The sequence below is a fragment of the Nannobrachium achirus genome, assembly GCF_963921795.1.
Source record: "Nannobrachium achirus genome assembly, chromosome: 20".
Classification (NCBI taxonomy): Eukaryota; Metazoa; Chordata; class Actinopteri; order Myctophiformes; family Myctophidae; genus Nannobrachium; species Nannobrachium achirus.
In genome coordinates this window covers 39,700,949-39,726,007 of record NC_137827.1, presented here as the reverse complement: position 1 = coordinate 39,726,007, position 25,059 = coordinate 39,700,949, and positions in this window count along the sequence as shown.

Below are 25,059 nucleotides of genomic sequence, written 5' to 3'. Positions count from 1 at the left end.
GCCACCCTGTTTGTTGAGATAATACAGGGCCGCCGTGTTGTCCGTCCTGACCAGAACATGACAACCCTGAAGAAATGGTTCGAAATGCTTGAGCGCCAAGTAGATCGCCATTAACTCCAGATAATTGATGTGGTACTCCAACATGGCCGGGGTCCAGAGACCCCTGGCTGAACGCCCCTCGTGGGTGGCGCCCCACCCCGAGCGGCTGGCGTCCGTGGTGATCACCTTGCGTGATATCACCTCGCCCATGGAGACCCCACTCGTCAACAACGCCTGGTCCCTCCATGGGACCAGGCTCACCTTCCTGTACCCTTGCAGGGAAGGAATCCTGAGCGCCAGTGTCCACCGCTGGAAAGGTCTCATGTGAAACCTGCCCAGACGCAGAAGTTGCACCGCTGATGCCATCAGCCCAGCTAACTTCATGCACTCCTTGTACCTGACCACCTGGTTCAGTCGGAAGGAGCTGAGACCAGTCAGAAACCTGTCCACCCTCTCCGATGAGAGGCGGGCGGACATTGTGGCCGAGTCCAGAGATATCCCTATAAAGGAAATCTGCTGGGAGGTTGACAACATGCTTTTGCCAAAATTGACGTTGAAACCCAAGGCCTTCAGGTGTGACAGCACCAGATCGGTATGGCGCGCCGCTCCTGAGCAGGAGGCGGCGGAAATCATCCAATCGTCTATGTAGTTCGCGAGCCTGACTCCCTGATGCCTCAGTGGAGCAATGGCTGCCTCGGTCACTTTCACGAAAACCCGAGGGCTCAGGGAAAGACCGAAGGGGAGGACCGTGTACTCGTACAGGCGCCCCTCGAAGGCGAACCGCAGGAACTTCCTGTGTGGGGGATAAATGAGGATGTGTTGATAAGCATCCTTCAGATCCACTGAACAGTGGAAATCCCCCTGTCTCACTGATCTCATCAGGGACTCTGACGTCAGCATCCTGAATTTGAACTTTTTTAAGTGCTTGTTCAGAGCACGTAAGTCCATTATAGGACGCAGCGCAGCCCCCCCCCTTTTTTCTGTACCAGAAAATAACGGCTCCAGAAGCCTAAACGGCTCTGGTCGCGGGATAACTCTACTATAGCGCCCTTGCGCAATAGTGAGCTTATTTCCTCCCTCAAGGCATCCGCTTTCAAGCCGCGGGCTCGAGTGTAAATAACCTTGCTGGAGAGGGAGGGTATTTCCGCGAACTGTAGTCTGTAGCCCCGTGTCACTGTCCGAAACACCCAGTGATTCGGATTGCAACGCTTCCATTGCTCTGCACACTGTGCTAACGTGTTGCTGAGCAACGGAGAAGCCTTGGGGTTGTACCGCCTGAGCGGGACTACTGGGCCGTGAGGGAGAGGATGGACGGGACCGAGAGGTTCCGTATCCGGGCACGTTTCCGTATCCGCTAGACACCGGGCCGGAAGGCGCGGAGACACCGGAGGAAAGAGCGTTTCCGTTTCCGGTACGCTCATTTCCGTATCCGGTGGGAGACGGACACGTGACCTCCGAGAAGCCTCGCTTGTTAATAATACAGGCGGCACATAACGTGGAGCCCGGGGGACAGGGTTTATCGCATAAGTAACATAATCCCCGGCTTGGGGAATTGTATTTACGTTTATAACCTGTTCTAAGGCCTTTATATGCTTCCTTACGGGAAGACGAGGCCGACCCTGGGTGTTGAAATGTGCTGGCTTCTTCCCTGACGCTAAGACCAAACTCCTGTCCTGAGCTAGAGTCGGCATAGCAGTGCCGCTCAGTGGAGACAGAGGGGTATTGCACACTAGTGAAACCATACCATTGTGAATAGGAATTAGCTTGTCTGGGAACATTTTGCAATGAGAAATATTCTGCTTGTACCCTGTCTGCGTGACTGGAGAAAGCGATATTTTCTGAGTGGAAAGAAATTCCAGCCTGGACTTCTCTACACTGGCTAAATTCATGCAAAATGGGGTCGTCTGTACTAGAGCAGGTGGGTTTGAAAGAAACAGGCATTGTTTTGTCAACACACACTTTAATACAGGCACTGGAGGAGAGCACAGAGGAGGAGACAACAACATTATTTTCTTGGCATGAGAAAAATTGTTCATACTGTTCACTCGTTTGCGCTTGAGAGGGGGGGTCCCCTGAATGATCAGGGGGACCCCGCCAGAGTCCAGTGTCACTTTCGCGGCGGCTTCCCACGGGCCTTGTGGGAGCTGGCCGGTATCCCGGGCCTGGGAGGGTGGCGGGATTGAGAGCGGGTAGGAGCCCCCGCTGTAGTGCGAGGGGGTCCCGCGGAGGAGGAGGAGGGGGTCCTAGGGGGATTGTTGGATTTCCCCTGCTTGGATGCAGAGCGCCCCCTGTCAGCCTGACCGGGGGCCTTGCTTCGTCCCTGCCTCTTCTCCTTTTTGGGTGCCTGGGGGTCCGTCGTGGCCTCCAGGAGTTCCAGAGTGATCTTCTTATCCGCCACCTCCTGGCGGAGAAGCTCCAGTCCACCGCCCATGAGGGAGGTAGGGTGGCCGGGGAGGTCTTGCAGGACCTTCTCGGTCTCCTCTCCGGAACTGCCAGGACACTTCACCTTTTCAAGCCACCTGGCACGTTCCGCCTGGATGCAGTAATCCATACCGTGTCCAAGCCACTCGATGGCGTGGACATTCAGGTCCATCAGCATGCGCAGCGACTTGTCCACCTCCTCCACCGTATCGTTAGGCACCTCCCGCATCTCGCTAAGGAGGCGCCTGGTGGAGGAGAGCAGCAGCTGGGTGGCGTTCATCGTCCTGGCAGCCAGCGCGGAGGCTCTGTAAGAGTTCCTGACCCTGGACGACTGCTTGTCGTCGTAGGCGATGGCAAAACCAGGAGGCTTCTTCCCCACGGACAAGATGAAGGGATTGCGGCCTCCAGGACCGGTCCGCTCATGAGCTGGCTTGAGGCTCCCGATGAGGGACTGAGCCATCAGTTTGTCCATGGGAGGGCACAAGGGGATTCCCGCCTTCTCTGCGTCGCGGCAGTCGACCAAGAAGGGGAGCTTGGGGGGGTCCTTGTGCGTAGTCCAGGTCGAATGCAGGGCCTCTGCAAAACCTGGGACTAGTGGGAGCTTAACCATGCGTTGCGGGGGGGAAGGTTCCAAATCCTGGCCTAGGATAGGAACCCTAGCCCGTGGTCCGAGTGGCGCGTCTCCGAGCGGCAGCTCCAGGCCGCAGCGGATGGTAGCACGTTCCAGCACCGAGAGCTCGTCCATGGGGATAGAGTCTGGGTCTTGTGCCTCTGCCCCTCTCGCCCCAGCCGGCATGGAAGGGGGGAGAGAGGCAGAAGGGGCTGGGGAGGACGCGGCAGAGGTAGGAACCTCGGCGTGAGGAACCGACCCGGCCGCGCCTCCGCCCTGACCGGAGGGAAGCGTGGACTCGTCTTCTTCCGAGTACTCACCCTCCGAGTCCACCTCGGACATGTCGTAGTCCTCTGGCTCCGTTTCGTCACCGTCGCTAGCATGCCAGGAGACGGGGCTAGGTGGCCGCATGGCCCGGAGCTGGGGGACGGAGAAGGAGAGGGGAATGTCACCGACGATTAGCGGGTGGAATTCCTTAAAAGGGACGGCCAAAGTTGCAGCTGGCGGTGGAGCAACGTGGGCGGTCTTGCATGTTCTCTTCTTGGGCACGGCACCAGTCGAGCCAGTCGGAGAAACAGCAGGGGGAGCAGCAGTAGCAGGCCCGCTAGCATCGGGGCTACCGAAGCTAGCTGAGGGCGAGGCCGCTGGAGGCCTAACCACGTGGCGAGAAGCAGCGCTGTGGCGTACAGCGCTGTCCGGCACACGAGGAGAGGCGTCTGGGAGGGTTCCGGCGGAGACCGTGGTGTGAAGGCCGTAGCTTGCGGCAGCGATCTCACAGCGGGCCTCGAGGGCTGGAACGTCGTACTGGAGGCATTCAGCACAGTTCACCCCCCTGGCCGGGGCCGGAGGGGACAGAGAGGCCAAGGCGTGTCCTACCCCCATGCAGACAATGCAGAACGGGTGGGTGTCTTCGTTGGCGATGAGTCCTTTGCAGCTGGGAAGGCCGCACTTCTTAGGGACCCTGGCTAGCAGGCTGCTAACCGTGGGCCGACGAGCCGCCATCGTGAAGCTAACCGAAGCTAGGCGAAGCTAAGCTAGGGCAGGGAAACACGTGGCAGAGCGTACAGAGAAGAAGGTAAAGACTCAAAGAAAAACGAAGAGAAAACCACGAACTGTAGAGAGAAGATAGAAGAGAAATGTACAGGAGGGATTCTATAAAGGCCAGTGGCCGACTTCCTAGCCGTCGCTATAGGCTATACTTTACAGAATTTAATTACTATATGGCTGAGTTCGCGACACTCTAGTTGCAAGGCAGAGGTGCGGAAAGAGGAAGTTATGATAGCCCACAGGGCTTATATACACTCGGGGGCGGTGCCCTCGTTTTGTGATTGACAGCCCTTCCGACAAATGACATTTCTCGTACGGGAGGATATGAGTTTTACTCTGTTGCGCCGCCAGATGGCGCCGATATCCCATAGGGGGACCTTGTCTGGAGGTATGATAATAAACAGACGTTATTGTTGTTCGTTATACGTTATCTCAGAAACCTTTCTTTACTTAACTCTCAGAGTGTAGAAATGGACCCGAATGGGTCCATAGCGGTCCATCGGTACACTTTTAGTTTGCTTTGTACAAGTCTCCTCAAACAGAAATGGATTGTCAGTTCTGACTTGAAATGAACAGCTTGTGAGAGTTAGGGAGTCTGTGTATTTTTTTTATCTGTGGGCTTTGCACATGCTTATGGTTACTCTTTCCTTTTTTTTCTCTTTCTCCCCCCTTTCTCCCAATGTTTTGTACTGTCCTATAGTCTTATATGAAGTGGCATGGCACCCTGTCTGGGCATGAACTTTACCCTTAATTGCACCACTCGAGCACTAATATATATATATATATATATATATATATATACCGGTATATATATATTCTGTATATATAACAAAGTTAATTGTGAATACACAACCTAGGACATATTCTAACATTGCTCACAGAATATTTTATTTCAAACCTGTGTAATATTGAAGAGTTGAATTTGAATTGGTTTGTTTGCTTGGCACTTTACCAAAATACCTTCTTTTTTTTACGGAAGCAAAACAACATAAGAACACATCTAAAGGGAACAGATGGGTTGATGATGATGAGTCTTGGAACACAAAGGGAGAGAAGATGTTAGTACCTGTGCCTTATGCTACAGATGAACCTCTCTGAATTGTTTTTGGAAGTTTCCAACTTGGGAACTTTATTTTAAAGGATATAACGGGTAAGGAAGGAATGGCACATGAAGTTGTGATGACCGACGATGATTTCTATGTGTTTGTTTGTTATTAGTTGCTGTTGCATTTATTTGGTAGTATTTTCAGTCATAGATACCGGTATACATACCGGTATGCACTGCAGTATACCTAACCTCACGTCACTAGGCTTTCATTCTAACAAAAGAGCCATTTGATCCGGTTTAGAAAGGGGGGGGATTGCTGGGTGTGGGCATCCCCCCCACACACACACATACACACATAATGTGAATCAATTACTTTAGTCGTGCTACGAGTTACAATAAAGATATACTGTACCAAAAGATTATTACACCAAAAGAAACGAAACGATTACACCAAATTAAACCAATTTTAAACAAGGGGAATCATTTTGGAGGTACACGGCGCTCTTGGTTTATTTCCGCCGTGGGTTATATCCGCTCTAGACTGGATCAGAAAACTGGAAAAAGGAGTTGATCCCAGGCTACTGTACCAACGTCAATTGGGGTTACACACACTTCAGTTAAACCACTATAGCCGAAATGATTCTCTTCACTAAATGGCTGTATTGTTAGGCATAATGTCGATTCATTAAGTTGATTTGAGACCTCTTTGTGTCATCATGCATGTAAACAGACTCCTTTGAAAATGAGATGACATAGTACAGCAATTTCACTCACATATTCATTACTGTGTGATTGTGTCTGCAAGCTTTTTGAGGAGAATCACCCAGACACTTAAACAGTCATATTAATCTGCAATCCTTATTGCGACCGTAGGTCGCATTTACTATGAAAAACTGCAGCTCATGTGCGTCAGTCAGTCACGTCTCATGTCATATATGGCAAGAATTCATTTGCAAGTGTGACTCGCGTCACAGTAACCACACTTTCAAAATAATTCCCCTTTTGCCCATATATGGAGATCCCTGATGTCGTCAATATTAGCCCATATCTGGATACCCATATAGTGTCAGTCTCTGTTGTTTCAGTGCTCACCCTTTGGCCCTACATACATGGTAGGATTAGTAGTTTTGTCTTCTGTTCTATGTTACTCAAAGATTGTTAATTTTGCAGGGTAAGGCAGAGGATATATGGCAAAAATATTGTTGCTGTCAGGCAGAAACCTCTTAACTCCATATTCTAACATTTTGTGTTTTACTGTAAATTATGCCCTACTTGATCATACTACAGCATCACACAAAAGCATCAAAAGTAGCAGATTTTCAAGCTCGAAACGTGGCACGAAGCAATGTGTTTTGAGCCGCAAATGTGCTATTTTTTTATTTAAATCCTGAAAAATAACTGTTTATCCATCCTCCATATGTTGGTGTATTAATAAATCATGTTTTTGTATGTGTGCTGTCTTTGTTAATATGATGTTAATCTTACTATGGCCATTCTTCATAATCAACAATGCACCACATCTCCTTCTTCTCTTTAAGTGTACCGCATTCCATAAAATATTTAGGACAGATCTACTCCAGATCTACTCCAGGTTCAGAGGGAATGTTTTACTAATGAAACATTCTCAGAATTCAGTGATATTTAACAGAATAACAAGCGTGAGCGCACACGCACACGCGCGCACACACACACACACACACACACTCACACACACACACACACACACACACACACACACACACACACACACACACACACACACACACACACACACACACACACACACACACACACACACACTCTATCTCTCTCCACCACCTCATTCTCTGGTAATGAATAACAACAGCACCATTGGACTGATCTTTGTTCTTTTAACAATGTGTATGTATTAATATTCTGCAGGGCTCTGTTGACAGTGAAAATGAAAACTTGGGCAATTACTGTATGTATACATGCTGTAGGTATTCTGGATCAGTGAGACGCACGTTTAATTTTCTAATTGTATCGCAACTCTATCACACACTTTTTTTAAATAGTAAAAAACTACTAGCTGAAAATAGGCAATGTAATGCACAAGCTTAAGCATTTAAACCCTATAGACTCAATAAACTGGCTCTGTACTATTTCTTCCCCCTTTTTTCTTTGTACACCATACTGTAGACTGTATTGGTGTACAGTACACCAAATCTCTTCGCCTTCGGCAAAAATTCCACCTCAGATGATCATGGATGCTGGGGTTCAAGTGGTTAATCAAATAAGCTCTATAGTCAATCCACAAGCTCACAACATGTAGCTTGTAGTTGGGCTATTTCCGGCATAATTATGTGCTTTGGAGACCAATGTGATAATATATAGAGAAGATAATTTCCAGAGCCTGCATCATCGGCTGACGTACTTTCATCTGTAGGGGATAGTGCTTCTGCTCTCACACACTTGTCCGGACAAGTAGACACTGTCGAACAGTAGCCTATCACACAGAACCCTTGCCCCTGTGCACCCTAACTCCCAAGGTTATGGGTTACTAATTGTTTGCTAGCGCGGTCTCCCACCACTCCTCTGTTGCTGTCTGCCGTCAACGTAATTGCCTTGCTTCGGCGCGAGTCCCCGGTTCGTCTGGAGAGTGGATGATGGATCATGACTCAATCAGGGGTTGTGAACCGGCTCCTCTGCACACACGTCGTCACGACAAAGATCAAACACTTGAATAATACCCACACTGGCTGTGTGTTCGGCCCCGCTGCTTTTCGCCTGCGGGTTTATCAACACAGAAGATATTAATTTCTGCATTTAATTTAGTTTCTTCCATTACCATCACTGCTATACTGCAGGGTATTCTCAGCCTCTGCATTTCAGCTTGGCAAATTACAAAGATTGGGACAACACAGTCGCTAGAGCCGTGTCACTTGTAGTAAGAATATTAATGCCATACTTTTCTACTTCATAGATTTAATGGACACAGACTAGAATCCTCGTTGAGATGGTCGTATTGATTTCCATGGCAAGGAGCAGATTAATAAAGTCCTGAGTGATCATAATTTAAAGAGGGGAGGTTATTGATTTCGGCTCATTTCCACGCTGCAGTGCTTGGTCATCACTGTCACGGCCAATGTCCCATCTGGGATAGGTCACCGGCTTCTCAGGCTGTCATAGGACTGCTGGATAGATCTGCTGGCCTCTTTCCAAGGCTTTCCACCTGGGGAAAGGCTCTTATCGTACAGCAAGAATAAAAATAAATGGACTGAAGCGGCTTTTGGGAAGGATTTGTTCCCGTGATTTGGGTCAGACAGTTGGGTGACTTCAAAGTGAAGTAGCTTTGCTTCAGCATTGCTTGACAGTACAACCACAGTAAAAATTATGCGGTTTTAAACATAACAATACAGAAAAGCATTAATTTGCAACCAAAGTGACTGTTCATGCTTGTGCATTTGAAAGCGAATCAGAGAATGCATCATCCCGTGCAATGCTGAATGTTATTATAACAATAACCTTCATAACACATTTACTAAACAGAGGTAATTTACAATTTAAGCATTTATGCTCTTCTCCATAGCGAATTACAAAGTGCAAGGTCAAAGTAAGCATCCTGAAACATTGTCAACCGACAACGGGGTACTAAAGCTGATGTTGAGAGCTTTAAAAATGCTATAGTACCAACTAACTAAGCTAGGTAGCCTTCTTTGCAGTTCTGATCAGGAGTCACCAAGATGTCGACGAGTCATTCCACGAAACCGGTACGATTTGGAATTTTTTTTCGGGAAAATTTGATGGAAATGAATTACTTTTCTGAATAGCCCACACCATTAAGGACATATTTAACATGCAGAAAAACATATTTTCCCATCTCAGGCATTAAATTAATATTTTTATATGGAATAATCCATTCAACAGGGTTGACATTGATAACGGGGTTGAGTGGAACGGGGTTGAGATTTTTTACTAAAGATGGCAATTACTCTACCTGTGGTGATTAAGAGGAGACCACATGGCATGCATGACATTAGGAAATCAGATACATTGTTGAAATAACAAAGATAGTTTTCACAAATGATTGTTTTCTATCTTTATTTCATGTAACGGGGTTGAGTTGTTAAGCTTTACGACCTGCACTATGAAAGTATAAATGACTATAAATAGGTGTAAAAAGTTGGGAAATGTCCTCTTTCTGCAGCATCTTGCTCAGAAGACTTGTAGAATGCCATTGCATGTGGTTGATGTCACTAAAGGAGCAGTTCATACTTTTTACAGAGAGGAAAATGTCTTTGTAACGGGGTTGAGTGCGATTGGGGGACGGGGCTATATTATGTGATTTTAATGATAAATCATCTAAATATTAAAATACTAAACATGACCAGCAATAGAGTACATTGCTGGTTTTATGTGAATAGCATAATTTATGGATTATTTTACATTTTTAGTAGTTATATCTCAAGTCCACTTTCCTTAGCAGCCATTGGGGACATGAGAAAATGGACAAAATAGGTGGTGTCTACTAAAAAAAGGGAAGATAATTTCTGGAATTAAGATAAAATGTATGTAAGTTTTACACAATATTAAAGGGAACATTTCAATTAATGATAAAAGCTTTTAAAAATCAATTTTGGTGACCAAATAGATAAAATACAGCTAAAAGGATTAGAGGGACCTCAAATCGTACCGGTTTCGTGGAATGACTCAGTTAAGACTTGAGCTGCATGGAGGCGGTGAGCAGACGTCCACTGTCTGCTGTGAGCCAGGCTTTCAGAGATGCATTCTTCAACCGTTGTGTGTTAGCGGTGATAGTAGAACTTGTGAACAACAGATGACCAAGGAGGGGGCTGAGAATTGACCACTGGGGAACTCCGGCCGAGAGGGTACGGATGGTTTGACGTATTAAATTGCTGCAGATAGGTCAAGATGAATGGCGGCCTGGATGAGTAGGAGTGAGTCTAAGTGCCGTGGAGTGCCTCTTCAGTAAAATGGGCAATTTTAAATCCTTACTGGTTGGTTCAAGTGTTTTGGAAAGAAGAGAGTGATACGTAGTTATTGATGTCAGAGGGGTTGACAGTTGGTTTCTGAAGGAGGAGCATGATCACCATTGTCACCTTTATTTATATACTTTCATACTAATTAGAGGCAAGCCCTCATTTCCAATGTAGCCGAGGTTTCCAATGTAGCCGAGGTTTCCAATGTAGCCCAGGTATAACTCTGGTTGACCTGAAGGCAGTTGGGACACAGTTGGTTGTTATGGATGAGTTTGATAATGGTGGCAATGAATAGGAGTAGGTCAGCAGCGATGGAAAGGAAGATCGAGGACAAGGTGGGGATTGGAGGACAGTCTGCCTGGTGGTGGACACAAGTTTTAGTAGATGAGTTAATCGGTTGATTAGTGGGAAGATGGAGCTATTGACATAAACCTTTCTTATGTAAGTAGGTGACAAAAGCTTCAGTAGAGAGAAGCAGGGACGTGCAGAGAATGTGAGAGGGGCAGGGTCTGGAATTTCTGAAAAGGCACTTTTGGTGGTGAAAATACAGAAAATAGCCAATCTCTAAGCTCAACAACGAGTCGTAGTGCGACGCATTGTGAGCTTGGAGATCGGCTATTTTCTGTGCGTGATGCTGCACTCAACTTATAATAATCAAGATTCAAGCCAATACTGGAGATGTACTTCTTTCAACATGAAATTGCTGCATTCACAAATCACTTTCAGGAGAGTTTTGAAAAGGCAATTCTCTTGCATGCTGCATTCATGGAAAGGGGGTATTTGCATTTATTTATTTATTTCAAACTACTAAGCTACATTCATGGTCTGGAGAAGGCTCTTTTACAAACGGTTAAAAGGGCAGGGGCTCAAGCCCCCTTTGATGTCTATGTGTGCACGTGCCTGGAGAGGAATGAGAAGGGAGGAGAAGGTTGAGACCAGCTCCCTTATGGTTAGAGGCAAAGAACTGAATTTTGTGCATTATAGAAAGTGGACTTAGTTGTGCACCAGTGTCACAAGCGATGTATCGACAATGGTTGCATTGTGAACATTCTTAGATACAGTATGCTATTTATCGACCTTTAGAATAAACCATCTAGCTGTCGTTAATGAGAAGGAGCATGTGGAGAGGAGGGATTGAAATGGGAGTTTTTCTCCACTTCCTTTCAGCTTTGCGTTAGTTCAGCCTGCAGGGTTTCAGATAACCACAGAGCTGGTTGAATTTGAAATTGAACTGAATGAATATGTTTGAATGTGTACGTTTCAAAGTAGTATATTAATTGGCTGTTTCAACACACTTGGCGTGCGGGCTTGTGGCAACTCATTTAAATAAAGAGGTGAATGTCAATCAATGTTCAGAAGACTATGTGTAGAGAAAATGCTTTAAAAATTAGTTTAATGTAAACACTGCAATGTACAGTATGAATGTTATATTTTTAGGCAAAACCATTCCAACATGTGTCCAATTGAAAGCTATTTGTTGTTCATGTTCATGTTCATGTTCATGTATGACTTTTATCTGCTGTGGAACTGCGCAGGAGGGAGACATTTTATCTTTTTACCCAAGTATATTTTTCCCAGTGCAATCCAACCAAAAGCAGCCCTTAGGCCAAAAATGTCCACTTGCACACAAGATATCTCCAAATCTATAATCGGTGGATTGCCATGAAACATTTTGACTGCAGTCACGCTCCCTGAGTTGAGAACATAATATCTGCCTACCTTCCTTCTGGCCTGGTGGTGATAATGAACCATACAGGTTTTGGTGACCCTCTGGCCTTTCCTCTAGCACCACCCTTCAGCCAAACTTTTGAGTTGTTTATAAGGAACAGCACAGCCTCTACGGGCTACCAGCAGCTATTATTATGTTTTTAATCCCCAGATGTAAGATTATGTTTTTTTTGCCTTTTTGCTTGTTTTAATAACTACTGTCCCTATCATTGGCCCAACGAGCAGCAGGCTCACTAAGGAATCTTCCTGGTTCTCCTAATTAGCCAATGACGAATTTGCATAATGTGGAGCTGCTCATCTAAAGTTCTTTCTAAAGCACCTACTGATAACGTTTAGCTTCTGCTGTCTGGCTGATCGTTTCCCCAACACAGTGACGAGACACATGTATAATTGCTATAATGAGCCACTGAAAGCGGCTTCATGTACCATGGGACTGTGAGCTTCCCCAGATGTTTTCACCCTCTCCATCAGGATGGTCCAATGAAGTCTCCTTTATACCGTATGTTTACTTGCACATAACTACAGTATGATGCCTTTAAAAGTGAAAACGGTCCCACTTCTGAAATGTAAATGGAAGGTTTGTATAGGCCAATGTTTGGCCGCTGCATGCCACATGTACTCCCTTGAGTGTATTTTTTCCACTGCAAAATGTCTGGGATTTCCTTGATGATGACACATGATGCAAAACATGTATCCATGTCATCTTAGACTTGCATCATACTGCCCACTTCTGACCCTATTGCTAAGGAAATGTAGGAATTTGCACAACAATCCCCGAACCCCCCAGGATCGACCACTAAAGCCCTATTTCATGTTTTGACGTACGACAGTGGTCGCACGTCAGGCTGACAAAAAACACAGAACTGGCTGACAAAACAAGCGTGTTTAAAGTATTGTTTCAACAAATCGCTTGGGATTACCCCCGTCCGCTAAAAAAAGTAGAGTTGCAAGAGACGGGTATAGGACCATCCCTACAACGAATTGACAGCGATTATTTTTCGATTACTTTTAGGCAACTCCGCGATAGAATCACATTTACACTGCATCTAAAGACTCCACCTTTTGCACAAAAAACGCGCATTTTTACCCCAATGTTCCTAGCAGCTTCTCCTGAAGCTATTGTATTCGCACGATGTACACTTTGTAGAAAAGTAATGTGTGGGTTTGCTATGCAAATCTTTCCCCAGAGTGTCTCCTACGCAATTTTCGTCAGCAAAGTATCAGGTTACAGTTTGCTTCAGCAGTGACGGCCGCGCCGAGAGCCTGTATCTTACAAGAAGTTGGCGGCCCTTCGGGCCACTCACATCTAGAGTTCGGCCCACTCACCTCTTCACAGCAACATACTGTGTGTGTGTGTGTGTGTGTGTGTGTGTGTGTGTGTGTGTGTGTGTGTGTGTGTGTGTGTGTGTGTGTGTGTGTGTGTGTGTGTGTGTGTGTGTGTGTGTGTGTGTGTGTGTGTGTGTGTAGGGGTGTGTGTGTGTGTGTGTGTTGCTAAAATGAAAACATTGAAATAATGCAAATAAAACATTGGCAGGCCTATTATAGTAATAATAATAACACAATTAGGCCAAAACTTTTTTTTTTTTTCAAAAAACTTTTTTTTCAAAAAACTTTTTTTTTCAAAAAACTTTTTTTTTCTCAAAAAAATTTTTTTTCTCAAAAAATTTTTTTTTCTCAAAAAAATAATTTTCTCAAAAAAATATTTTTTCTCAAAAAAACTGGACCGTATCCATCAGGACGGTCCAATGAAGTCTCCTTTATACCGTATGTTTACTTGCACATAACTACAGTATGATGCCTTTAAAAGTGAAAACGGTCCCACTTCTGAAATGTAAATGGAAGGTTTGTATAGGCCAATGTTTGGCCGCTGCATGCCACATGTACTCCCTTGAGTGTATTTTTTCCACTGCAAAATGTCTGGGATTTCCTTGATGATGACACATGATGCAAAACATGTATCCATGTCATCTTAGACTTGCATCATACTGCCCACTTCTGACCCTCTTGCTAAGGAAATGTAGGAATTTGCACAACAATCCCCGAACCCCCCAGGATCGACCACTAAAGCCCTATTTCATGTTTTGACGTACGACAGTGGTCGCACGTCAGGCTGACAAAAAACACAGAACTGGCTGACAAAACAAGCGTGTTTAAAGTATTGTTTCAACAAATCGCTTGGGATTACCCCCGTCCGCTAAAAAAAGTAGAGTTGCAAGAGACGGGTATAGGACCATCCCTACAACTAATTGACAGCGATTATTTTTCGATTACTTTTAGGCAACTCCGCGATAGAATCACATTTACACTGCATCTAAAGACTCCACCTTTTGCACAAAAACGCGCATTTTTACCCCAATGTTCCTAGCAGCTTCTCCTGAAGCTATTGTATTTGCACGATGTACACACTTTGTAGAAAAGTAATGTGTGGGTTTGCTATGCAAATCTTTCCCCAGAGTGTCTCCTACGCAATTTTCGTCAGCAAAGTATCAGGTTACAGTTTGCTTCAGCAGTGACGGCCGCGCCGAGAGCCTGTATCTTACAAGAAGTTGGCGGCCCTTCGGGCCACTCACATCTAGAGTTCGGCCCACTCACCTCTTCACAGCAACATACTGTCTGTGTGTGTGTGTGTGTGTGTGTGTGTGTGTGTGTGTGTGTGTGTGTGTGTGTGTGTGTGTGTGTGTGTGTGTAGGGGTGTGTGTGTGTGTGTGTGTGTGTTGCTAAAATGAAAACATTGAAATAATGCAAATAAAACATTGGCAGGCCTATTATAGTAATAATAATAACACAATTAGGCCAAAACTTTTTTTTTTTTTCAAAAAACTTTTTTTTCAAAAAACTTTTTTTTTCAAAAAACTTTTTTTTTCTCAAAAAAAAAATTTTTCTCAAAAAACTTTTTTTTCTCAAAAAACTTTTTTTTCTCAAAAAACTTTTTTTTCTCAAAAAAATATTTTTTCTCAAAAAACCTCAAAAAAATTACAAATCCATCTGATTGCTGGTATACCGTGAGGGCCCCCAGAGGGGGCCCGAGCTCTAGATTTGAGGGCCCCCGAAGGGGGCCCGAAATTCTAGTTGCTTGAATTGTAGCATGTTTTGAGCTTGTAGATCAGCTATCTTTGCTGTTATAACTCATTCTCACAATACTATTTTCATTTCATTGTGTAGACCTGATTTTCTTTTCTTAAACATTTTGTTATTTTTCCACCAATTTTTGAAAATATTTGCCTATAAAGACAGGCTCAGAACACGGATGCCAGGCTGAAAGTGGTTTAAAATGTGTACGTGTGCTGTCTCTCCCACTTGTTCCTACATTATGGTTAGTACAATTGGCAAGCAATCTGACTGCATCAGCAGCTGATGAATGGTGCAAATTATCACACACATCAGAACGTGTTCTCCTGTGTTCTATTAGGCACAATAATTATAACAAATGACGCCTGGGCACAGTCAGCTTCTATGCTTTACACATATATGGAGTGCAATTAATTCCTAGTGAAAGACCCAATTCGAAGACAAATGACTTGGCTTTACTCTCCCGTACACAAAATGCTAATCTCTGCCAAAGAATTATTGTGATACCAAGGGCTGCTGACTGAAGGATATTTATCTCTGGAGCGCAATGGTATACATCATTTGATTGTGCTCTCGACTTTTATGCTATAGTTTCTGATAAGCTGTATCTGACGACATATCAGATCTATCTGTTCTATACCAGTGGTGTAACTAAGTACTTTTACTGAAGTACTGTACTTAAAGGAGTAGTTCACCCCCAAAATGACTTTTTTTCTATTGATTAGTCACGCCATGGAGACTAGAGTTCAATAATATTTTTAGTTTTTTGTCGCATTCCTAAGACAAAAATGTGATAACAATAAATGTATCCCCATTCGTTCCGGATGGGGACCCGTTTCGAAACGGGTCCCCATCCAGAATCAATAGGGGTAAATTTACTCGAATCAAATTTTTGTCTTAGGAATGTGACAAAAAAAAAAAAAAAAAAAAATTTGAGGTATTATTTGTACTTTACTTGAGTATTTCCAACTTCCAATTCTTTTGCTTCTACACCACTGCATCTCAGATCCAAACATCTTTATTTGAAAACTTTAGTTACTAGTTACTTTGTAGATTTGTATTATTATTACAAAACATACATTAACCACTTCAGCCTTATATACATTTCGGCCATTTGAAAATAGCTGATCTACAAGCTCACAATGCATCGCATCGCGTCTTCTATTTTCAAAAGATTTGTACACATTTGAAAACTTGAAATAGGACATTCTGCATAAGGAATTTCTACATTTGGTATTTTAATTACATTTCGATGCCGATACATTTGTTCTTTTACTCAAGTACATTTTGAATTCCTGACTTTTATTTGTAACTGAGTATTTCTACATTGCAGTATTGATACTTTTACTTAACCCATTTAGGCTTAGAATTATTAAATGCTTTAACTATTGAAAAATAGCAGATATACAAGCTCACAGCGCGGCACCGAGTGCCGCGCTGCGAGCTTGTAGATCTGCTATTTTTGAAAAATCAAGATTTATTTTGCAAGTCTTTGAATATATCTATTTAAAAGCGAACATTTCATTTGTAACTCAAATATTAGCTGCTGGGGGTCCCTGGAACAACATATTTTGAGATGGGAGTCCGTGGCCAAATACCTGTAATTTTGGGGGTCCTTGACAAGAAAAGGTGTGAGAACCACTGATTTAGAGGAAGGATTTAGAAGTCGGTTCAAAGATCAGATCAAAGATATTCAAAGACTTGCACACATTTTCACGTTTAAAAAAAAAATAGCAGATCTACAAGCTTGCAGCGCGGCACTCGGTGCCGCGCTGTGAGCTTGTATATCTGCTATTTTTCAATAGTTAAGGTATAAAATAATGGTGAGTACTAAAAAATGTGAGTACTTTTTCCACCACTGGATGTATCCGACAACACATGCATATCACCATGTGGCGCCGCCTACTGTGAACACAATATCCAATCCATACAGCAGTAACCCCTTGTTTTCTCAATGTCATTGATTATCATGCATGTCAAGGCTTATAGGAACATTATGTCATCTATCCGTTCTGTCTACAATGAAAGATCTCTCTGGTGTAATTAATATTGATCTAAAAAAATCCATCTGAAAGCGCTTCATAGTGGGTTTCACACTCAATTTCACAGGAAGAGCTTTTGTATGTATTTATTTATTTATTTATTTATTTTGTTTACTTCGAAGCAGCACAGCGAGAACTTGGCTGTGCATCACAGTACATAATCCATAGGTCTTTTCAAAGCGAAAATGTTCCTGTCTTACAGTAAAGCTCATTGTTACTTATTGTTATGTAAGGGATAAGCACGCTCCAGTGGCTAAAAAAATATATTTGAATGTAGCCTGATTTCAGACTCTTGAGCTTGAAGCTTGAGTCTGACATTGTGTCCTGTTTGAGCGATGTCTGGAGGGGACGGACTTTGACGGCACGGATTGGTTATTTGTTAAACCCACCCCCACCCCCTGCGCTAATTGGAGGAGCCGTCATTTCGGCTCCAGAAATCACTTATTAAGAACACAATTCCAGACCAGAGAAACAGTCCACTCTGAGAGTGGGCGGGTCTATGGGCTGGAACCAGGCCAATTTGAATGGGTCAGTTAACTTATTGTACACGGCCTCCTGCAGAATAAGCATCACCAGTAGGAGGAGATGTAGAACACCCTGCAGCGATGCATCAATCATCCTCTCTCCAGGTACAGTAGGGAGGGCCATGAGATTGCATACTATCTGAAAACCACAGAAGAAAAAATGTATCCTAACCCTAACAGTAAATATTCTGTTGTATTCTGTATAGACCCATGTCCTGAGCGACACCCTATATAGGGCGCCGCCGCCATTAACTGTGGCGTAAACAGTTGTGTAAAGCAGGGGTTCCCAAACGTTTTTGTCTCAGGGCAACCCGTGCATCTTTTTTTAATCCGAGGCACCCCTACATTATAATTTTCACTCCCTGCACCTTATATTTATAGCATATCGTCGTCGTCGGGTGGAAACCTTGTATGACCAAAACCGTTCGTTTTGTATTTATCATCTATAAAATGAGGCGTTGTGTGCTTGTAGATCAGCTGTTTTCACTAGTTTTGTGCGACTGTCTTGTATGATGAAGCAGGGCAAAAGACGTATGACGTATCTTAGAGTCTATGAGTTAGCCTATTTCTTAACTTTGTTGCTTGGAGAGGAGATGTTAAGAAACAGAGTAGCAGGCAATCAGGAACAGACAGGCAAAGATGTTGAGATGGTCAGAGTTTCCAGTCAGGTTTATTGCATATATGAAGCCTATCAGGCCTGAGCCTTCTAGAACAACCGGTCAGCCTGCCGGCCTCCCGGGAAATGCACCCAGTACATACAAATTCTGTGGTCTTTTTAAAGCACATGAAGGCGGACCCCTTCATTTGTCCAGACAGGCTGAGTAAATTAGCATCTGCTTGTGGCCAGCTGGCCTCTGACCCAAAGGGCCTTTGTTGACTGTAAACACCTTTCAATAGCTAAACACAGCAGGGGACATTCCTACACAAAGACAGTGGCCTGGGACTTCTGCCCCACCCAGGAGGTGAATGCAAATAGGCCCTTTTGGTGTTGTGGGAGACAGGCAGACAGACAGACTTGGTTGAGTACCCCAATGCAAACAACAGCAGTTTGATCCGTACAGTAAGTACAAAATATGTGAGATATGGTTTCACAGGATACCGCATTCCTCCCTAATATCACAGACACCTGTGATATTCACAATAACAATGAAACCATATTCATATAAATAAGTGAAAAAAAACATAAAAATAAGAAAAATACAGTTCGACATACTAACTACAGATTTAAGATTACATAGTGTGGTTACAGCTTGAATTACATCAATATAATTTCATTCAGTGTGACGGATCTTTATTTCCTCTTATCTGAAATGTAAAAACATTACTTCCTATAACGTTGCCACACCCATACCAGACTTTCAAAGGAATACATAAAATCCTCTATTAACACTGAAATATCCCTCTTAACGTAGTCACAATTATAACCAATACATGACCTAGAAATGGTGGTTTACAATGATACACAAATACATACAAACAATTGTTGATAATAGCTTATTGGCTTTCCTAAACCGAATGAATGCCAAATGATGAACTCTAACACTTATTTGACCATATTCAGACAAAAATAAAAAGAGACAAGACGTGACAATCAATAATTCAGGAAAAAACTTGAATTTGTTCTTGGCATCTTGTGGATTACCACTACCAACTGGCTCATCTCGTTTGAACTGAAATACCTTCAACACCACAGAAACCTGACGTATGCCTAATAATTGTGTCTAAAACAGAACCTCTTTGACGTGTTTTTCACTACTGACAATTTAAGAAATATTAGATCAAATCCATTTTACTTAAAAACACTGCGCTTCAAAGTTGAGACGTAACATGATACATATAATAAACACAGTCATACATAATAAAAAAGTCATAACACACCACCACACCGGTGAAAATAAAGAATAATAATAAAACAGAGGAGTACTGACCGCGCGGCCGTTCTAGCATTGTAAGCAATGTACACTCAAGCGTTGCCGTACCGTGTCTTACCTCTCCAGCGAAACCTCCTCTGACGTCTCTTCCGGGAAACGCAGAATTTAGGCCGTAAAATAAAAAATCAAACCTCGGTTCGAAGTGGAGCGGTGAATTTGAGCAGCTGTACCCTATGTGAGTGAGTGAGTGAGTGTAAACTGTGCCTGTGAGTGAGTGGTGAGTGTGCCTGGCCTGCACAAAACAGCGCCCCTCCTTTAACTAGTGTGTTGTGTGTGGCCACTCAAGGTATTGCCCAGGCTACGGACAGGGCCAGCCAGCCAGCCAGCCAGCCAGCCAGCCACATACCCACGGATATACCTGTTCATTGGGAGCGCTTTCACCGCTCCAAAAATAATCACACAATTTCATGGCAAATATGCCTTTAAGATCTAGTATAGGGACTCCGATTAATGGTCTCCATGTTCATTTGCTTAGCTCAAAATCAACAAAAACATAAAATACATACATACATTTAACTGATTATTATTACATGATATTGCAAAAATAATTGACCTCTTTGTATGTCGCTTCTGTAGTCTTCTTACGAAAAATGTTTCTCACCTACTGCTGTTGTGTGGCATGGAATGTCCCAATTGAAAAGTTCCAACACCCCCCCTCGGCCCTGCATTGAGCTTTGGTGGGTGATGTGCTGTACATACAGGCAGGCAGGCCCATGATCCCGGGTGAACGAAAATCACCGGACCTCCCTCGGCCCTGAGTTTGAGCCGCTGCTGCGGTCCCATTGTTCTTGAAAAGTTTTTACTGCCCAACTGGTTCCACGACTGGATCACCTCTTCTCCCCCCTGCGGTGAACCAGACCTGGATTCACCGCACTTTTTCTTCTCCAACATCACAGAGGTTTACTGTGAGGCCATGTAGCGTAGTATCGTCACAGGCACAGCCATGCGCTGCGAGGTTCCAGGCTTGCAGATGTGATGAGTTGGTTGAGGCAGCCGCTGCCGTCGTGGACGTCTCCCGCACCCGCACGGCGTCCTCCGTCGCGTTGTCCTCCGACGTTGCTGCGGTCATCATCGCTGTTGTTGCGTGGACATCGTTGCCGCGGTCTGCGGGTTCCTCACGTTGCCACCCGTCTGTCCTCCTCCCTCGACCATCGAGACGCTCGTTGACACCGAAGCCACAGCTCCTCAAAAAAAACCTTCCTCCGTCGAACGCAACAAAGAGAAAAAAATAGGAAAAACCACACAGCTCTTCCACGGTCCCGAGTCCTTTGACAAAAACGACGCACAAATAAAAATCCTGCCTTCATAGTAAGCCAAAATAGAAAACTCACCCCAGGAAAAATACCTGGCGTAGATTAGTACCCATATTTGAGCCCCCACTATTTTATGACGTATCTTAGAGTCTATGAGTTAGCCTATTTCTTAACTTTGTTGCTTGGAGAGGAGATGTTAAGAAACAGAGTAGCAGGCAATCAGGAACAGACAGGCAAAGATGTTGAGATGGTCAGAGTTTCCAGTCAGGTTTATTGCATATATGAAGCCTATCAGGCCTGAGCCTTCTAGAACAACCGGTCAGCCTGCCGGCCTCCCGGGAAATGCACCCAGTACATACAAATTCTGTGGTCTTTTTAAAGCACATGAAGGCGGACCCCTTCATTTGTCCAGACAGGCTGAGTAAATTAGCATCTGCTTGTGGCCAGCTGGCCTCTGACCCAAAGGGCCTTTGTTGACTGTAAACACCTTTCAATAGCTAAACACAGCAGGGGACATTCCTACACAAAGACAGTGGCCTGGGACTTCTGCCCCACCCAGGAGGTGAATGCAAATAGGCCCTTTTGGTGTTGTGGGAGACAGGCAGACAGACAGACTTGGTTGAGTACCCCAATGCAAACAACAGCAGTTTGATCCGTACAGTAAGTACAAAATATGTGAGATATGGTTTCACAGGATACCGCACGTACACATTTGAAATTTGGAGATATGAGGTTTCTGCCCGACAGTGACGATATCTTAGTGATTATGTCGTGAGGAAAACATTGAGATAATAGACATTTTGGTTGAATCTGACTGAAAATAACTTTGTACTTCAAGTTTAAAATTATACTAAATATTTTTTCAAGTGTCCAAATAAATTCCAAATATTATCAAATGATCTCGCGGCACCCCTGGACTGCCGTCACGGCACCCCAGGGTGCCCTGTCACCCACTTTGAAAACCCCTGGTGTAAAGTAACTTGTAGCCTACATTTACATAAGTACTGTACTCTTGAGTATTTGCACTTTACTTGAGTGTTTCCCGTTTATTGTCATACCTCCAGACAAGGTCCCCCTATGGGATAACCAGCGCCATCTGGCGCTGCAACAGAGTAAAACTCATAAGCTCCCGTACGAGAAATATCATTTGTCGGTAGGGCTGTCAATCACAAACGAGGGCGCCGCCCCCGAGTGTATAAAAGCCCTGCGGGCTATCATAACTTCCTCTTCCGCACCTCTGCTTACCTGCAACTAGTGTCGCGAACTCAGCCATATAAGTATAATTTTCTGTAAAGTTTAGCCTAAGCGTTGACTAGGAAGTCGGCCACTGGCCTTTATAGATTATTCTCCTGTACGTTTCTATTTCTATTCTTCCTAACAGTTCGGTCTTTTTCTTCACTTTCGCTTTGAGTCTTTTACTTCTTCTCTGTACGTTCTGCCACGTGTCTCCCTGCCTTAGCTTAGCTTCGCTTAGCTTCGGTTAGCTCACGATGGCAGCTCGTCGACCTACAGTTAGCAGCCTGCTAGCTAGGGTACCGAAGAAGCGCGGCCTTCCCAGCTGCAAAGGCCTCATCGCCAATGAAGATACACATCCGTTCTGCATTGTCTGCATGGGGGTAGGACACGCCTTGGCCTCTCTGTCCCCTCCGGCCCCGGCCACGGGGGTGAACTGTGCTGAATGCCTCCAGTACGATGTTCCAGCCCTCGAGGCACGATGCGAGATCGCTGCCGCAGGCTACGGCCTTCACACCACAGTCTCCGCCGGAACCCTCCCAGACACCTCTCCTCGTGTGCCGGACAGCGCTGTACGCCACAGCGCTGCTTCTCGCCACGTGGTTAGGCCTCCAGCGGCCTCGCCCTCAGCTAGCTTCGGTAGCCCCGTTGCTAGCGGGTCTGCGGCCCCTGTTTCCACTGCTGTTTCTCCGACGGGCTCGACTGGTGCCGTGCCCAAGAAGAGAACATGCAAGACCGCCCACGTTGTTTCTCCGCCAGCTGCAACATGGACCGTCCCCCCCAAGGAATTCCACCCTCTAGTCGTCGGTGACATTCCTCTCTCCTTCTCCGTCCCCCAGCTACGGGCTATGCGGCCACCTAGCCCCGTCTCCTGGCATGCTAGCGACGGAGACGAACCGGAGCTAGAGGACTGCGACATGGAGGAGTTGGACACGGAGGGTGAGTACTCGGAGGAGGACGAGTCCTCTTTCCCCTCCGGACAGGGCGGAGGCGCGGCCAGGGTGGTTCCTCATGCCGAGGCTTCCATCTCCGCCGCGTCCTCCCAAGCCCCTTCTGCCTCTCTCCCCCCTTCCATGCCGGCTGGGGCGAGAGGGGCAGCGGCGCAAGACCCAGACTCCATCCCCATGGACGAGCTCTCGGTGCTGGAACGCGCCACCATCCGTTGTGGCCTGGAGATGCCACTCGGAGACGCGCCACGGACCCCCAGGTACCCAGAAAGGAAAAGAGACAGGGACGGAGCAAGGCCCCTGGTCAGGCTGACAGGGGGCGCTCTACCTCCAAACAGGGGAAACAGAACAATCCCCCTAGGACCCCCTCTTCTTCCTCCGCGGGACCCCCTCACACTGCAGTGGGGGCTCAAGCCCGCTCTCAATCCCGCCACCCTCCCAGGCACGGGATACCGGCCAGCTCCCACAAAGCCCGTGGGAAGCCGCCGCGAAAGTGACACTGGACTCTGGCGGGGTCCCCCTGAAATTTCAGGGGACCCCCCCTTGCAAGCGCAGACGTTTGGACAATACAAACAATTTTTCTCATGCCAAGAAATTAATGTTTATTCCTCCTCTGTGCTCTCCTCCAGTGCCTGTAATAAAAAGTGTGTTGATGAAACAATGCCTGTTTATTTCAAACCCACCTGCTTTACTACAGACGACCCCATTTTGCATGAATTTAACCAGTGTAGAGAAGTCCAGGCTGGAATTTCTTTCCACTCAGAAAATATCGCTTCCTCCAGTCATGCAGACAGGTTACAAGCAGAATATTTCTCTTTGCAAAATGTTCCCAGACAAGCTAATTCCTATTCACAGTGGTATAGTCTCTCTAGTGTGCAATACCCCTCTGTCTCCACCGAGCGGCACTGTTATGCCGACTCTAGTTCAGGACAGGAGTTTGGTCTTAGCGTCAGGGAAGAAGCCAACACATATCACCCAGGGTCGGCCTCGTCTTCCCGCAAGGAAGCATATAAAGGCCTTAGCACAGGTTATAAACGTAAATACAATTCCCCGAGCCGGGGATTATGTTACTTATGCGATGAACCCTGTCCCCCGGGCTCCACGTTGTGTGTCGCATGTATTATTAACAAGCGAGGCTTCTTGGAGGTCACGTGTTCGTCTCCCACCGGATACGGAAATAAGCGTACCGGAAACGGAAACGCTCTTTCCGCCGGTGACTCCGCGCCTTCCGGCCCGGCGTCTAGCGGATACGGATACGTGTCCGGATATGGAACCTTTCCCTCCCGGCCCAGTAGTTCCGCTCAGGCGGTACAACCCCAAGGCTTCTCCGTTGCTCAGCAACACGTTAGCACAGTGTGCAGAGCAATGGAAACGTTGCAATCCGAATCACTGGGTGTTTCGGACGGTGACGCGGGGTTACAGACTACAGTTCGCGAAAAAACCCTCCCTATCCAGCAAGTTTATTTATACTCGAGCCCGCGGCTTGAAGGCCGATGCCTTGAGGGAGGAGATAAGCTCACTATTGCGCAAGGGCGCTATAGTGGAGTTATCACGCGACCAGAGCCGTTTAGGCTTCTGGAGCCGTTATTTTCTGGTTCAGAAAAAAGGAGGGGGGCTGCGTCCGATTATGGACTTACGTGCTCTGAACAAGCACTTGAAAAAGTTCAAATTCAGGATGCTGACGTCAGAGTCACTGATGAAATCAGTGAGACAGGGGGATTTCCACTGTTCAGTGGATCTGAAGGACGCTTATCAGCACATCCTCATTTATCCCCCACACAGGAAGTTCCTGCGGTTCGCCTTCGAGGGGCGCCTGTACGAGTACACGGTCCTCCCTTTCGGTCTTTCTCTGAGCCCTCGGGTTTTCGTGAAAGTGACCGAGGCAGCCATTGCTCCACTGAGGCATCAGGGAGTCAGGCTGGCGAACTACATAGACGATTGGATGATTTCCGCCGCCTCCTGCTCAGAAGCGGCGCGCCATACCAATCTGGTGTTGTCACACCTGAAGGCCTTGGGTTTCAACGTCAACTTTGGCAAAAGCATGTTGTTACCCTCCCAGCAGATTTCCTTTATAGGAATGTCTCTGGACTCGGCCACCATGTCCGCTCGCCTCTCCCCGGAGAGGGTGGACAGGTTTCTGGCTTGTCTCGGCTCCTTCCGACTGAACCAGGTGGTCAGGTACAAGGAGTGCATGAAGTTGACTGGG